The sequence below is a fragment of the Chrysochloris asiatica genome, unplaced genomic scaffold, assembly GCF_000296735.1.
Source record: "Chrysochloris asiatica unplaced genomic scaffold, ChrAsi1.0 scaffold00402, whole genome shotgun sequence".
In the NCBI taxonomy this organism is placed as follows: domain Eukaryota; kingdom Metazoa; phylum Chordata; class Mammalia; order Afrosoricida; family Chrysochloridae; genus Chrysochloris; species Chrysochloris asiatica.
This window is the reverse complement of record NW_006408920.1, coordinates 293,971-311,165: the sequence shown is the minus strand read 5'-3', so window position 1 is coordinate 311,165 and position 17,195 is coordinate 293,971. Positions and strand designations below refer to the sequence as shown.

The following is a 17,195-nucleotide window of genomic DNA, read 5'->3' as shown; positions in this document are numbered from 1 at the left end:
TACTGTTTAAACTGGATAAATACAAGACATATACAGATGAACATGAGGCCATAATCTTGTCCAAAGTATTCATGAATGTATGACTGATTACAAAGGATAGAAAATAAAGGAAAACATCACAAAATCAGAATTGACTGCAGATCAGTTTATCAGAGTCATAGGCAGAACTACTGAAGTGAGGAAAGGAAAATGATTCAAATAAATACACAATGGTTATTGTTGTTAGGTGCCATCCTGCTGGTACTGACTTAAAATGACCCTACATATAACAGAACAAAGCACTGCTGAGTTCTACACCATCTTCATAATTGCTATGTTTGAGCCAATTGCTGCTACTGCTGTTTCAGTCCTTTGTATTAGCGGTCTTCCTCTTTTTCCATGACTCTCTACTTTGCCTAGCATGACCTCTTTCTCAAGGGACAGTCCCTTCTGACAACATGGCTAAAATGCTAGAGATGTCTCACCATCCTGGTTTCTAAGGAGCATCCGGCTGTACTTCTTCCAAGACAAATTTGTTTATTTTTCTTTCAGTCCATGGTATTTTCAATATTCTCCTCCAACATCATAATTCAAGTGCATTGATTCTTCTGTGGTCGTTATTCCTTTTTCAACTTTCACATGTTTATGAGGTGAATGAAAAGCCCATGGCTTGGGCCAGACCACCTTAGTCCTTACAGTGATCTATTTGTTCTTTAAAAATTGCGGATTAGAAAAAGGGTCCAGAGCTAAAGCTGACCTGAGGTGGCGGTGGCACCAGGGAACTGAGGGAGGCGATGCTGCCTGCTCTCCAATGGTGCCACCCGCACTCCATGTGGGTTTCTTTTTAGCCCCTTTAGTGTCCATCTCTACTCTTGGACCCATGGAGCCCACACGAGGGGCGCCTGCTCCAGGGCACCTTCTCCACTATCCTACTGCCGCGGGGCCATTGATGTCAGTGAGCTCTGGCCAGTTCCGGACAATAAGGAAGTTTGCTGCCATCGCGTGACGGACCAGAGTCTGATCGTGGAACTTTTGGAGCTGCAGGCCCACGTGCAGGGCGAAGAAGCTGTGCGATACCACTTTGAGGACATTGGTGGAGAGCAAGGGGCTAGGGCTGTGCAAGCAGAGGCTGTGCGGCCCCTCCCTTTGGAGAACCTGGCCTTTTTGTCATGAGGCCTGGATCCTCTCTGGCAAGCAGCAGGTGGCTAAGGAAAACCATCAGGTAACAAAGGAGGTGACAATACACCAAGCCTTGCTGCGGCTGACTCAGTACCAGACGGATCTCCTCCTCACCTTCAATCCGCTCCCCACCCCCACCCCGAGAACCGGTCATCTCTTGGCCCTGAAAATTTGTCACCCCCAACGTTGAGCCTGGGTGACTTTGAACAGATGGTGACCAGTTTGACCCTTCATGATCCCAACATCTTTGGTCCCCAGTAAAGATACTGATGCCAAACGCAGAAGCACCATGTGATGCTGCTGAGGACCCAAGGGCTCAGTAATGCAAGGGGAAACATAAGACACCTCCACTCTGCAGAAATAAACTAGCTTTATAATAAACAAAATAAAATAAATTACGGATTAGATTCCACCAACCTTGTGGTTTAAACTGACTTTGCAGTCCAGTTCATTAACCTCCAGCACCACAACAGGATTCCACAGAGTTTGATAATCTAAAAATATCTGAGAGACAATTCTGAGCATTGCGTTAAAAGGACACCTAGCATCTTTTTATCCATTTCAGAAATTTTTACAATTTTATTTTCAGTGTGTTTTGGAGATAATTTTGTAAGCTTAAAATGTCTTCCATTTGATTTACAAATGTATGTTGTAATATTAAAAAAAACAAAAACTGTACAATTATAATTCATATGGTGACAAGAAAAATTTTGCAAATAATTCAAGATGCTAGAAATAAAAGAAGAATTTTCTAAGTAGAAATAATTCATATTCAGAATTTACTCAAGCAAAATACCACTAAAATAAAGAAGGAAAATACCACCAGGCTAAATAAGATTCAGAAGTTTTTCCTAATTTTACCTTCTGACTATTGTTAACAAAAATGCTGTCTTAATTCTCTCTAATTAAATTTCACACATTAAAGATAAAAACAAAAACAAAAAATGGTGCCAGTGACTAGTCAAGTTGTATGCTTGTACAATTTAAGAAAAAGTAAAACTTAATAGAAATTAAAATATATACACAAAGATTTTTCAATTTCTTTTGAGTAAAGTTTATAACTTGGCTTCTAGGGCCTAATTATTCTTATGAGAACCTAGAGAATTAATATTTTGAATGTGCAAAGCTCAGAAGTGAAAAATTGTGGTGATTCCCTTGATGCCTGTGCATTCTTATCAATCTATGGAAAAATCAACAAATCAGATTCTGAAATTTTTAACCATTTTAGAATAAAGCTAAGCCTGGAATTTCAGGTCTTAACAATAAAGAAAAAGTATCATTTCTAAAACAGAGGCGTATCTTTAGGCCAACTACCACTTGTCTGTCAGTTGGCCTTACTGTGGTGGCTTGCATGTTGCTGGATTCTGGAAGCTATGCCACCAGTATTTTAAATACCAGCAAGATCACCCATGGTAGGCAGGTTTCGGATGAACTTTCAGACTAACAGACTAGGAAGAATGTAGAGGGACTTCTTCTGAATATTTAATCACTGAACATATTAAAAATAGAAGTGGAACATTATCAGATAGCAGCAGAATATTGGCTATTGAAGCACGATGAAGAACATCAGAATATTGTCACATATAGTGACAGAAAAAACTCCTCCGGTTGGAAGGCACTCAAAATACAACTGTAGAAGAGTTGCCTCCTCAAAGTAGAGTTGATTTTGATAATGTGAATGGAGTAAAGCTTTGAGACCTTCATTTGCTGATGCGACTCAACTCAGAATGAGGAGAAACAGTTGTTAGCATCTATTAATAATAAGAACATGGAATGTATGAAGTATGAATCTAGGAAAATTAGAAGCTATCAAATATGAAATGGAACACATAAACATTGATATCCTAGCATTAGTAAGTCATGGTATTGGTCATTGAAATGGTATTGGTTATTTTGAATCTGGAACCACATGGTTTATTATGCCAGAATGACAGATTAAAGAGGAATGGAATCCAATTCATCATCAAAAAGAACATTTCAAGATATTTTTTGAAGTATAATGCTGTCTGTGAAAGGATAATATTCATACATGTACAAAGAAGACCAATTAATGCAACTATTATTCAAATTCATGCATCAATCTCTAAAGACAGTGATGATTAGACTGAAGAATTCTATCTGAAATTGATAAAACATGCAGTAAAATGTGTTAATAATTACATGTGATTGGAATGCAATGGTTGAAAGCAAGAGGAAGGTAAAGTCATTGGAAAATATGACCATGGTGATAGAAATGATGCTGAAGATTGCATGATAGAATTTTGCAAAACCATTGACTTGTTCATTGTAAATACTTATTATAAACACATGGAACTCACATAATAGAATATACACAGAAATCAAACTGACTACATATGTGGAAAGAGAAGTTGGAAAAGCTTCATATCAACAGCCAAAACAAGGTCAGGGGCAGAATGTGGAAAAGATGATCAATTGCTCATATGCAAATTCAGGCTGAAGCTGAAGAAAATGAAAACTAGTCCACGAGAGTCAGAATATGACCTTGAACTCATTCCACCTGAAATTAGAGGTCATCTCAAGAACAGGTTTGATGCATTAGATGCTAATAACTAAAGACCAGAAGAGTTATGAGATGACATCAAGAACACCATGCAAAAAGAAAGTAAAAAGTCATTAGGAAGAAAGAAAGAAGGAAAAGACAGAAGTGGATTTCAGAAGAAACTCTGAATTCTGCTCTCCAGCTCAGAGATGCTAAAGCCAATGAAGATATGGGAAGATAAAGGAGCTGAACAGAAAATTTCAAAGGCCAGCTTGAGAAGAAAAAATCAAATACTATGATAAAATGTGCAATGATCTGGAGTTAGAAAACCAAAAGTGAGAGCTCAGCATTTCTCAAGCTGAAGGAACAAAAGAAAAAATGCAAGCCTTGACTTGCAATATTGACAGATTATATGGACAAAATAATGAATGATGCAGAAAGCATCAAAAGAAGATGGAAGGGAATACACTTAGTCACTGTACCAAAAAGAAATGGTTGATGTTCAACCATTTCAACAAGAATTGGTGCATTTGAATTATGTTGTTGGAGGACAACATTAAAAGAAACATGGACTGACAAAAGACTAAATGATCTGTGTTAGAAGAAATACAGCCAGAATTCTCCTTGGAAGAAAGGAAGGTGAGATGTTGTCTCTCATACTTCACACATATTATCAGGAGGGACCAGTCCCTGGAGAAGGATAACAATTTTGGTAAAGTGGAGAGTTGAAGAAAAAGAGGAAGACCCCTAATGCACTAGATTGACACAGTGGCAGCATCAGTGGTCTCAATCAGAGTAGAGATTATGAGGTTAGCACAGGATCAGGCAGTGTTTCTTTCTGTTGTGCATACGGTTGCCATGAGTCAGTACAGACTTGATGGCACCTAACAAAAACAATAGCATGGATATAATAATGTATTTCTTATGGTCAGTCAATATCCATGGTTGCTTCTCAAATTTGAGATACTTAATACTTAATACTCTTCTTTTAATATCTGACACCAATCTCAGAGTTCTTAGGTTTGGGAAGAGGTCCAAAAATTTATATCCCTAACAAGTTCCTGTTGTTATTGTTGTTAAGTGCCATCAAATCATTTCCAACCCACAGTGACCTTGTATAGGGCTTCTGAGGAGTGGCTGGTAAGCTTGAATTGCGGACCTTGTGACCTTGTGGTTCAAACTGACTTTGCCCACAGCACCACACCAGGACTCCAACAAGTTCCTAGTTGATACCAATACTACTAGTTCAAGTGCCCACTTCAAGAAAGACTGTTTTACTTCTTTCTTGGTTAAAGTTTAACTTAGATTCAAAAAGAAGAAATAATCCATGTCAGTGAGTGTGCTGCAGAAATATCATTAACTTTGGTAGCTTCTGACATTTGGATGAAAATCAAAGGGAAAAAGCTAAATATTAATGCTCATACTCCTTTTAATTAGGCAGAGACAATAAAATACATTTCTCAAATGATTTCAACTCTGTGTTCCACATTTATACAACATGAATAAGATTACAGTAATGATAAGTGAAGCATATATGTAAATGTAATGATCTTTGTGTTTGTATACCAATATTTGGGGAAATCCTTGATTCATTGTTTTTAAGATTCTGTTGTCTAAAAAAACATTTTGCTTGGTTGCATAAATTATCTTTTGTTTTTCCTTACTTTGACAGTTTAATTATACCATTACAGATTGTATTCACTCTTTTAAAAAAAATATGTGCTCAATATATATTTAGCATACTAAATTTCCATGTCTAATTTGAAAACCTGCTTTTTTCCATAAAGAATGTTCTGTTATTTATATATTTACAATTCAATTAATAAATACATTTTTAATCCTTCTATATGTTTGAAAAACGATATTTTAATAATTGTTCCATCCATATGCAATGAGTTCTACTTTAATACTAACTATAACAGCACTATTTTATGCATACTTGTCTGTGGATAGTATGCTTCTTACTTAAAGTTAATATTGTGGGTTTTAGTATCTCTGGCAAGATCATTAAATTTCATAGAGTATATTTCTGGGAGAAATGAGAGTAATTATGAAACACAAAGCCTCCTATATAATTAACCTATCTGAATTCTCTGAAGAATTCTTAACTTGTGAAAAGTCTAAAGGACTTGCCCTTAAATATTGAAATCAGAGGATTTTTCAACATTTTACATCCCCTTCCCTCTTTTACTCCTTTGGTTTAGTTTTATTTCAATATAACCCATTTAAAAAAAAAAAAAAATCAAAGGCTACATAATTTTGCCTAAGTAATATTTTGTTGGATCATGGTCAAATCTAGAGCCATTATCAACCTTACTTTGTTACTAGAAAGGTGATATATATATTTTAAGGATAAAGAAATATGAAAATATACTTCATTGAATGTTATGAGTGAAGATTTGATGTTAACATTCATCCAACAGTTCAAAGTGCATTTTGCAAACTGCTTAATCTGCCTTTCATATGCATATTACTAAACTACAGGTATGCAGTTTGGTTTACATATGAAACCCTCCTTCCCTAGATAATTGTAGTATTTACTAAGGTATACTTTATCTACTTCAGTTTAATATTTCCTTTAAAAGGTCATCCTAATTTAGCAGCAATGAATAAAAGACATCATGTTTTTAATTACTTCTTTTAAGAACTCTAATTCCTTCCCCTTTGAATACTCTAAATTAGATTAAACTTTTTGTGGAGAAACAAAGCAGAGGGGAGTTGCCAGTAGAGAAATGTTTTAAAGCCAAATGTAAGTTACCAGTTCTTTTATGGGATTTAAAAAAAAAACGAAAAAAAAAAAAAACAGCAGCTGCCATTTCGTCTCAATAACTACAGTACCTTCTAGTGAAATCATTTTGAGACTACTGAGTAGAAATAGTTTAAAGGTCTATTGTAAAAGAAACAAGAATTTTATTCATTAATTAGACTCATCAGAGACTGCTTTGAATTTGCAAAAATGAATAACCTTTTATTCCATGGTTATAGTTAAATCCTTAAGCTCATTTGATTTCCTGTTTCCCATTCAATTTCACTTAAAGTTTTCACCTTTATAAATACATTACACCAGACCAACTGCTGTAATGTTTTCATTTCATTCTCACTTTAGTGAAACAGCAAGGAGTAACTTTTTATAAAATTAACACTTCACAGAGCGATACAAATTTTAGATTCAAGTCACCTCAAAATGTATAAGTAATAGAATAGTGTACATTTTTGTTTTGTCTGTTTCCTACTGCACCTTCATATAGACAGTGGAGACTATTTTTCTTTTTTTCTACATAGAATTGATTATTTTCAATTTGTAGTGCTTTTTAGTTAAGATTTATCCAAAGGCATTTTATGAGTTTTGGGGGATTTCTCTGTTAATCATCTGCCATAAATGGAATAAATTTCAGTAATTTAGAATTTCTCATAATTTGAGTTGAACATTGAACTTTGTTAACTCAGCGGGAAAGAATTCATTCAAAACAAAGAGTGTAAAAATTAAATAGTAAAAGTATAATTTTTGTTAATTTCCAACAAGCCCTTTTGACTCAGAGAAACCATGTATATGGTGTCTAAGAAGCAGCTGGTATGTTTAAAAAACTGACCTGTGGTTAGAAATCCAATGTTTATCCTACAGCACCACACCAGAATTCCAGTGTTGGAAATTAAGTGGCTTTCATTTTTTTAAGTAGTAGCATTATTTTTAGTCTTGGTATGGTGTTATAGGGTAAACACTGTATTCCTAACCACAAAGTTAGTGTTTCAATCCTATCAGCTGCTCCTCAAAAACCCACAAAGGGTTATTATGAGTGGGAAGTGACTTGATAGTATTTAACAACAACATTATTTTTCAGTCACTTTGATAGTTGCAACCTACTTATTAATTATAGCCTTTATCTTCCCAAAAATTATATGGTTGTTTTAGATCTTAATATATTTCAAAATATCAGAGTTTTTAAATATAACTTTTAAAAAGCTTCTTAATGCAATAGACTAACATAGATTTCAATCAATTGTATGGGCAAGAGATGCCTTTCTTTTTTTGTTCTCCCTACCCTAAATATTAAGGAACTCTGGTAGCGTAGTGGTTACGAATCGGGCTATGAACTGCAAGGTCAGCAGTTCGAAACTACCAGTTGTTCCGCGGGAGAAAGATGAGACTTTCTGCTCCCGGAAAGATTTATAGCCTTGGAAACCCTGTGCAGGGTCGCTATGAGTCGGAACTGACTCCATGGCACATAACAAATAAGTTGAAATGACAAATCTGACAAAAACATGGTTTACTATGCCAAGAATGACAAATTGAAGAGGAATGGCAAATTTCAAGATCTGTCATGAAATACAGCACTGTCTGTGATAGGACAATATCTCTATGTCTATAAAGAAGACCTGGTAGCGTAGTGGTTACGAATCGGGCTGCGAATCGCAAGGTAAGTAGTTCGAAACTACCAGCTGTTCCACGGGAGAAAGATGAGGCTTTCTGCTCCCATAAAGATTTACAGCCTCGAAAACCCTGTACAGGGTCGCTATGGGAATATCGGAATCGACTCGACGGCGCTTAACAACAACATAAAGAAGACCAGTTAATACAAGTATTAATCAAATTTTACACATCAAATACTAAGGCCAGTGATGACGAAATTGAAGAATTCTACCAACTCTTCAGTCTGAAATTGATCAAACATGCAATCAAGAAGTATTGATAATTATGGTCAATTATAATGCAAAGGTTGGAAACAAAGAGAAAGGACAGTAATTGGCAAATATGGCCTTGGTGATAGAAACATTGCTGGAGAACACATGATAGAATTTTGCAAGGCTAATGACTTCTCTTTTGCAAATACCTTTCTTAAACAACAAAAATACCAGATATAATACATAGAAATCAAATGGACTACATCTGTGGAAAGAAATAATGGAAAAGCTCCATATCATCAGCCAAAACAAGACCAAGGGCAGACTGTGGGACAGATATCAATTGCTCATATGCAAGTTCAGGCTGAAACTGAAGAAAATTAAAACAAATCAACAAGAGACAAACTATGACACTGACCATATCCTACCTGAATTTATGGATCATTTAAAGAACAGATTTGATGTATTAGACACTAATGACCGAAGACCAGAGAGTTGTATAGTAACATCAAGAACATCACACTGGAAGATAGAAAAAGTCATTAAGGAAACAAGAAAGAAGGAAAAGACCAAAATAGGTATCAAAAGAGACTCTTAAATTTGCTCTGCAGTATATAGATGCTAAAGCAAATGGAAAAAAGGAGGAGGTCGAAGAGCTGAATAGAAAATTTCAAAGGGAAGCTCAAGAAGACAAAGTCAAATATTATAAAAAAAAAAAAAAGGTGCAAAGACCTGAAGGTAGAAAACCAATTTAGCAAACTGAGGGAACTGAAGAAAATATTCAAGCCTTGCCTTGGCACTATTAAAGGATTCCATGAGCAAAATATTGAATGATGCAGAAAGCATCAACAGAAGATGGAAGGAGTACATAGAGCCACTCTACCAATAAATAAATAAATAAATAAATAAATAAATAAATAAATAAATAAATAAATAAATAAATAAGTTCAGTCATTACAAGAGGTGAATTATGATTAAGAGCCAATGATACTGAAGTAAGAAGTCCAAGGTACATTGAAGACATTGGTAAAAAACAAGCTACTGGGAATTAATAGAATACAAATTTACATCTTTCAACAAAATGATGCAGCTTTGGAGTCACTCACTCATCTATGCCAAGAAATTTACAAGACCTGGCCAAGTGGTTAGAAGAGAGTCTTAATTTTGCACATTACAAAGAGAGGTGACCCAATGGGATGAGGAAATCATCGGACAATTTCATTAATATTACATGCAAGTAAACTGTTGCTAAAGATAATTTAAAAATGGTTACAATGGTTCATTGACAGGGAACAGCCAGAAGTTCAAGCCAGATTGAGAAGAAATAGTGGAACTAGAGATATCATTGCTGACGTCAGGATATGGAATGTAAGCCAAGAATACCAGAAAGATGTTTATCTGTGCTTTATTGACTACTCAAAGGCTTTTGATTGTGAGGATCATGACAAGGTATGGACAGCATTGCAGAGAATCATTGTTCTGGAACTCTTAATTGTGCTTATGTGGACATGTACATAGACCAAGAGGCAGTTGTTTGAACAACTAAGAAGGGTATGTGCCGCGGTTGTATTCTTTCACCATACTTGTTCAATCTGTTTGAATCAGAGAAGCTGGATTGTATGAAGAAGAACACAATTAGGATTGGAGGAAGATTCATTAACAACATGCAATATGCAGATGATATAGCCTTGCTTGCTGAAAGTGAAAAGGACTTAAAATACTTATTGATGAAGATCAAAGACCCTAGTATGGGTTGCAACTCAATGTAAATCCTCACCAATGAACCAGTAAATAAGATGAAGAAAATGGAGAAAATATTGAAGTTGTCAAAAACTTCATTTTGCTTGCATCAGCAATTAACACTCATAGAGGTAGCAGTCAAGATATCAAATGACATATTGTATTAGGCATATCTGTTGCACAAGACCTCTTTAAAGTGTTCAAGAACAAAACTGTCAGTTTGAGACCAAGTTGCGCCTGACCCAAGCCATGGTATTTTCAATAATCTAATATGCATGGGAAATTTGGACAGTGAATAAAGACCATAGAAGAATTGATGCATTTGAATTATGGTGTTGGAAGAGAATATTAAAAGTGCCATGGATTGCCAAAAGAACAAAGCAATCTGTTTTGGAAGAAGTACAGCCAGAATACTTCTAGGAAGCTGGGATGACCAGACTTTGGCTCTCATACTTTAGACATATTATCAGAAGGGACAAGTCCCTGGAGAATAACATCATGCTTGGTAAAGTGGAGGGTCAGAGAAAAACAGGATGACCACCAAGGAGATAAATTGGCACAGTGGTAGTAGCAATGGGCCCAAAGGTAGCAACAATTGTGAGGGTTGCACAGGACTGGACATTATGCCATTCTGTTGCTATTGGATCACTATGAGTCACTAACATAAGAGGTGGCTCCATGGGATAAGCCCTGGACTATGAACAAGATCATTGATTTGAGCCTGCCAGCACTTCTGTGGAAGAAAGTGGGATTTTCTGCTCCCATACAGATTTATTACCTCAGAAATGCTATACGGAGTTGCTGTAAATTGGAACTGGCTCAACAGCACTTAACAACAACAACGTTAAATGCAGGAATCTTGGTGGTGCTATGGTTAAATGCTCAGCTACTTAATTGAAAGATCAATGATTCAAATCCACCACAAATACTCCAAGGGAGAAAGACACAGGTAATTGCTTTCCTTAAGATTATAGCTTCGAAAACCTTAAGAAGCAAAACCTATTCATACTTTATGCTGTGGGGTTGCTGTCAGTCAGAATTGACTTGAAGGCAACAGGTTTGTGTTTTGTGTTTGTTTATGGTATTATATACTTTTATGCTTTTATAATCCCGGGGATTCCTTGGGTGGTGTAGAGAGTTAAGCACTGGAGTAGTAACTGAAAGGTTAATGGTTCAAACTCACAGAAAGGCACCTTGAAATTCAAGTTTTGCCTTGAAAAGCCTCTGGAGCACAGTTTCTCTTTGGTACACATGAGGTCACCATGAGTCAGTGCCAAAAATGAAGCACTAAGTATTTCTGCCAACATCTTCTCTACTCTTCACATGGATTGTATAATTCACAGAACTCAGAGACAATACTCACAGTTATGGATTTATTAGGGAAATTATATACTTTTGTTGTTGTTAAGTGCCATCAAGTTGGTTCCAACTCATAGTGACCCTGTGTAGGGTTTCTCAGCAGCAGCCAGTGAGCTTGAACTGCTGACCTTGTGATTCAAACCTACTTTTCAGTCCATCACATTAATCTGCAGCACCACACCAGGACTCCAGTATCACACAAGGACTCCATATGTAAATTTATGCTATTATAATTAACAGGTGACAAATACAGGATCAGAAAATGCTCAGGGCACATATGCTGATGTATGCCCACAAAATACACCACTCCCTCATAAACCTCAGCCTGAAGACTCTTAGCTGTAACTTCATGGGTCAGCAAACATAGCCCTCAACTTAAGGGCCCCAATTCACTCAGCTTTGCTTTCTCCATGGCTTAGGAAGCCTACTGTTCTGTCTATACTGTGGTTTTTGGTCCTGCTGTTGCTACTCCTCTGCCACACCTCTGGTATCACAGCTTTATGCCTCTGGGTTGAGGAGGTTCAGTGTGCAGGGATCTCGGGGTTCAAAGGATGTGCTCCACTGTTGATTCTTTCTCCTTCTTGATGGTAGTGAGATCCTGCTTACTGCTTCTGAGATGATTAATTTTATACCCATGCTAGAGTTTCAAGGTTTTACAATTGCAATGAACTCTGCTAACATCCACAGCTGAATCATGTCATCCTGTCAGCATTTTCTCCCACCTTTTTTTACCCAGATCCAAAAGGGCAGAAATGTTGTTTGGTAATAGTTACAGACTATGGCTAGATGAGACATAATATAATTCACTACACCACAATCTGAATCAACTCAACAAAAGAAACAACAAATGATTTTCTGTTAAAGATGTATTCAGTATTTAAATTATTATGAGTATGTTGTTGTGAAGTGCCATCAAGTTGACGCCAATTATCCGTGTATAGGATTTCAGAGGAGTGACTGGTAGGTTTCAGTTGTCAATCTTGTGATTGTCCAATTCTTACCCTGTAGTGCCACACCAGGACTTGATTATTAATATAAGCAGTTCTGATCCACAATTTCTTCTCAGGAAAAAAGATGCGACTACTCCCATAAAGATTACAGCCTCAGAAATCCTATACAGTCAGAACTGACTGGAGATCACACAACAACAACATGAACTTATAAATAATCTTTATGATATATTGGACTCCTGTTGTAGGATCAGCACTAGACTGAGAACTAAAAGATTGACAGTTCAAACCCACCAACTGCTCTTTGGAAACCCTATCCAAGGTTGCTATGAGTCAGAATTGACTTCACAGCACTTAACAACAAAAATTTATTTCTGAAATCAACTTGCTTTATCATGTATTAAATTTGTATCAATTTATCATGCCAAATATTTCATAAAAATATAAAATTTCTCTCATGACATTTTTCATAAAAATATAAAATTTCTCTCATGACATTGAAACACATCAAATAACTTTTTTTTTTTTCCTTTTCTCTATGTCTTTTTCTTCCTTTTTTGTTGTTGTTAAGTACCATGGAGTCGATTCTGACTCAGTGACCCTGCACAGGGTTTCCGAGGCTGTAAATCTTTACCGGAGCAGAAAGCCTCATCTTTCTCCTACGGACCAGATGGTAATTTCCAACTGCCGACCTTAAGGTTAACAGTCCGATTCATAACCACTACGCTACCAGAGCTCCTTTTTCTTCTTTTAGGGGTATTATCTTCTCTAGAAGCCTTCCAGCTTCTTGTACTCTGTAACAGCCAATTTCTCTGCTTGCTGTATCGCTGTCATCCCAGGACTTCCTTTCACTATCCCCCTGGCAATTCATTTTACCTTATTCTTGTTTGTTTATCTTCTTTTAGATTATTCCTTAATTTTAGGAGAACACATTCATCAGGAATTTATGAGAAAGGTATCATAGGCGTTAAAAATTTTGAGATACTGAACTTCTAAAAGACATTATTAAATATCATCTTTGATTGAAGATTTAAATCTAGGTTGGGAAATAGCTATCGTTCTGAATATTGACGCCATTGTTCCATTCATTTATTCTGGCTTCCAGTATGGATTTAGAAAAGTCATATTCCATTATAGTTTCAAATCCAGATTTTTAAAAATGTGATTGTTGCTTTTGTTTACTACTCTAGAAGATTTTAGCATTTTTATCATTCTCCTTGGTATTCTAACATTTCAAGATATTAAACCTAATATGACACTCTGCATAAATAAACAAACCTAAACAAAACATCAAAAATCATTATACTGAGTATTAAGTGGGCCTTTTGCATTCTAGGAGGAAAAAGATCCTTCAATTCTAGGAAATGTATTACTTATTTTTTATTGATATTTCCTTCTTTTTGATTTCTTTAGGCTTTTTTTTTTATTCCCCTGTAAGTAAATTGATGCCCTAATTTTACAACCTTTTTTCAGTCTATATTCTTTATATCTGAAGGCTTTTTATAACTAGATATTTCAAACATTCTAATGAATTTTTTGTGTTTTTGTTGTTATGTATTTAATGTCTAAAAATTATTTCATTTACTCTAAATTTAACTTTTTATAATCTCATGTTTATATGATGCATTGCTTATTTTATCTCTGAATATGTTATTTATATTTTCTTAATTATCTTCTATATTTTTTCTGTTTCTTCCGTTTTCTATTTTCTGCACATTGATTTTGTTCATTAATAATTCTTTTATGTGTGATACTCATTGTCTATTCATTCAATTTTAAATGAAAAATTGAAAAGTTGATTGCTCAAAATAAAATAATTGTTTGGATGCTTAGTGTAAATGGATCATCTTGAGGATGATTGATATGCATTAGGTTAGGCTGATTAGAAGGGGTTTTGGCCATTTAATCAAGTGCTCTTAAATATCGATGACTCTATGGCACTTAACAACAACAACAGATCATTTCTCCTGCACTGATTTTCAAAGAGCAGAATCTACTGATTGCCTGCTGATGGACATTTTAAATAAATAGACTGGGATTTCTTTTTGACTACAAAGAGTTTTATATTAAACTTTGTGTTTTTATGTGGGTCCTTCTCAGTCATCCGTTTACCCTTCTTATGATGTGCTTGATGACAAAGTTAAAAGGCTTTTGTGGATTTTACACAGTGCATAGTTTGGCTTAAAATCCTGGTCTTGTGAAAATATGATTGTTTTGTTTCTCCGGTATCATCCCTCATTGACCAATAGTGCAAGAGTAGCAGAATATATCAGATACAATGAGAAATAACTAATAGAGGGAAGTTGCTTTGTACTCTTGAAACTAGATGAAGAAATGTTAAGTAATGTATTCAGTTGTCAAGTTAGCTAAAGTATGAATCCAAGTCTGTGATTATTTAAAATCCCTTTGATATCTTTCTTTAAATGTAATTTCCAACTTAAGAGTAAACAATGCATTTATTAATTATATTACTGATTTAAGAATAAATGATAAAATGTCTCCTCTACTTTAGCAGAATTCTAAATATCTCCTTATAAGCATTCTTGCATTTTTAGGATTCAAGTAACATTGTTCACATTTCTAAACCCTTTGAAAGTTAACCTCTATTGTATTATATGTTGGTTGAGTTTAATATACTTGACCTCTCTTGAGAACCTGATGGTAAGTGATAGAGGGAGTATTTGATGAAAACTTGTTTAGGTAACTTGACTTCTTTCTATTTGCTTTTTAGTATATAGGTTAGATGTCTTGAGGAAGGGAAATGTGGTATGGACAAGAAGTTCAAATTCTGGTATGTCTTTTAGTTTGCTATATTTTTATTTTGCCTTTTTGAAAGTTTATTCCTAAGAAGAATTTTACTTCCAGTTATACTGATAAAATTTTAGAAAATATAAGATTTATTACTTTAAAACTGAAAAATAGGTTTATATGCTTGGAATGAGATCCTTTTAAGTCTTTGGCCTCAGAATTTATTCTTTAACAATGAATCAGTGATTCCAAATGCTTCTATCAGATCCAGACCAATTATGAAATCTGTGTACTTATCCTTGCAATTATGGGATAGGGAAGTAGCCATTAAAGAAGGATATTAGTCTTTGATCAGTTTGAAAAAGAGATGAAAAAAATTGACTTTTTTTTTTTTTTTTGCTTTCTTGGAGAAAAGGCTGTGTTTATCAGTCTTTTAGGTTAGGGCTATGGACAATTAATTAGTTAATGAATTCTTGGAGATTATCATATCAAATTGAGATACATGAATTGAGTACCTAATTATAATGAAAATTGAGGTATTCAAAATAAGACCAAACTTGCAGGAATAGTCTTAACCAATAAATAGTAAACCACCTCTTGCATAAGCTCCTACTGTGCTACACTATGAAAATTTCCAGAAACTTTTAGAATTGAAATTCTAATACACATATCCTTCTTTAAAATGATTTATTTTGTTTTAGAATTTGAATCGCATCTCATTCAAGAGAAGAATAGGGAGTGTGGCTATTATGTGTTAGTCTTCCATTGAGTTGTGACTATCACGCTTTTAGGGTGTACAAATAGATGTCCCTCTGGTTGATAGTGCCCTGGTGTGGCACTGTGGGATAATGCACTGGACCACAAGGTCTGTTTGAACCACAAGGTCGGTGGTTCAAATTCACCAGCCACTCCCCAGAAACCCTGTAGTCATAACCGACTTCCACAGCATTTAAGAATAACAACAACAGCAACAGTCAATGGTGGTAGATCTAAAGCATTATTCCATTGAGTGTTGAAAATTTCCTTTAAAATGTTTTTAATTTGGTTTGAGTCTTTTGGGCTCCATCTCCTGTTGTAATAATTAGTAAAATTCCATTAAGAAGATAATGTCTCAAAATGTAAACAGTTTTATTCTGAACACAAATCCTGAAGGCATTTCATTTGAACTTAGCTTGGGATATATAGCTGCACCTTTGACTTTAGTATGCTTATTACAGAACCTGAACACAGAGTTCCTGCTTTAAGATACCGATGGCAAAAATCCCTAGTCTGCCAATGAATTTTATTTGCTTTTAAATTATGACTATCCTGTTATATGCCCTCTTTTGTTAAGATGTTAGTCATGCAAATAAGGGTCAAGTCTTCTTTGTTGATCAAATATTACATCACTCTCTGCCTTCTTTACATCTGACAGTTATTTTCTACTTCATCTTTAAAAGTGGAAGTTTGTGACCTTTTCATCCAGTGGAGTAGTTTTCTTTTATTTATGTTTAGACCCATCGAAACCTGCCAATCATAATAAAAACAGTTGCCAATATGGGAAAGCCTTCCTTGTGTTGTGATAGAAAGGTTTCACTAGTTAGAGATGAACTTAAAAATATATCCACTGTTACATACATATACACACACATGCAAGAAAAGTAAGCATGTGCTTGTTTATTGCCAGAGACTTTCTGTCTACAAGACAGAAGTAGAACAAGTAGAAGAGTCTTCAATATCATCTTAAGTTTCCAAACAAAAAAATGCACATTTTTAATACATGCATGTACATATATAATCAATTAAACCATAGACACAATTATAATTCAATATCAACTTGAACCTGTTTGCAATATTTTTTGTTATTGTCTTTATTTTTTTAAAATATTTTGGTTAATTTGGAAAGCACGGATAGCTTCTTTTTTTAGAAGTAATGGTTATTTATGGGATTTTTATTTTCCTAAATTAAAAATGATCCAGTATGAACAATTTTTTAATCAATGAATTTCTTATGATGCTGGTATGATTTTGCATCATTGTCTGAGTTCCAATGTTAGCTAATCATTCACAGCAAAAAGCATGGTGTTATAATATGAAACATCACAGTCTTGATGACTTTTCCAATCACATCCTCTTCTTTC

The 17,195-nt window shown here is 35.0% G+C and overlaps 1 pseudogene; it reads left to right on the top strand.

Moving 5' to 3' along the window:
* LOC102837816 overlaps positions 1-1,419 on the top strand; it is a 52,774-nt pseudogene extending 51,355 nt beyond the window's left edge.
* Positions 1,420-17,195: the final 15,776 nt, after the last annotated feature.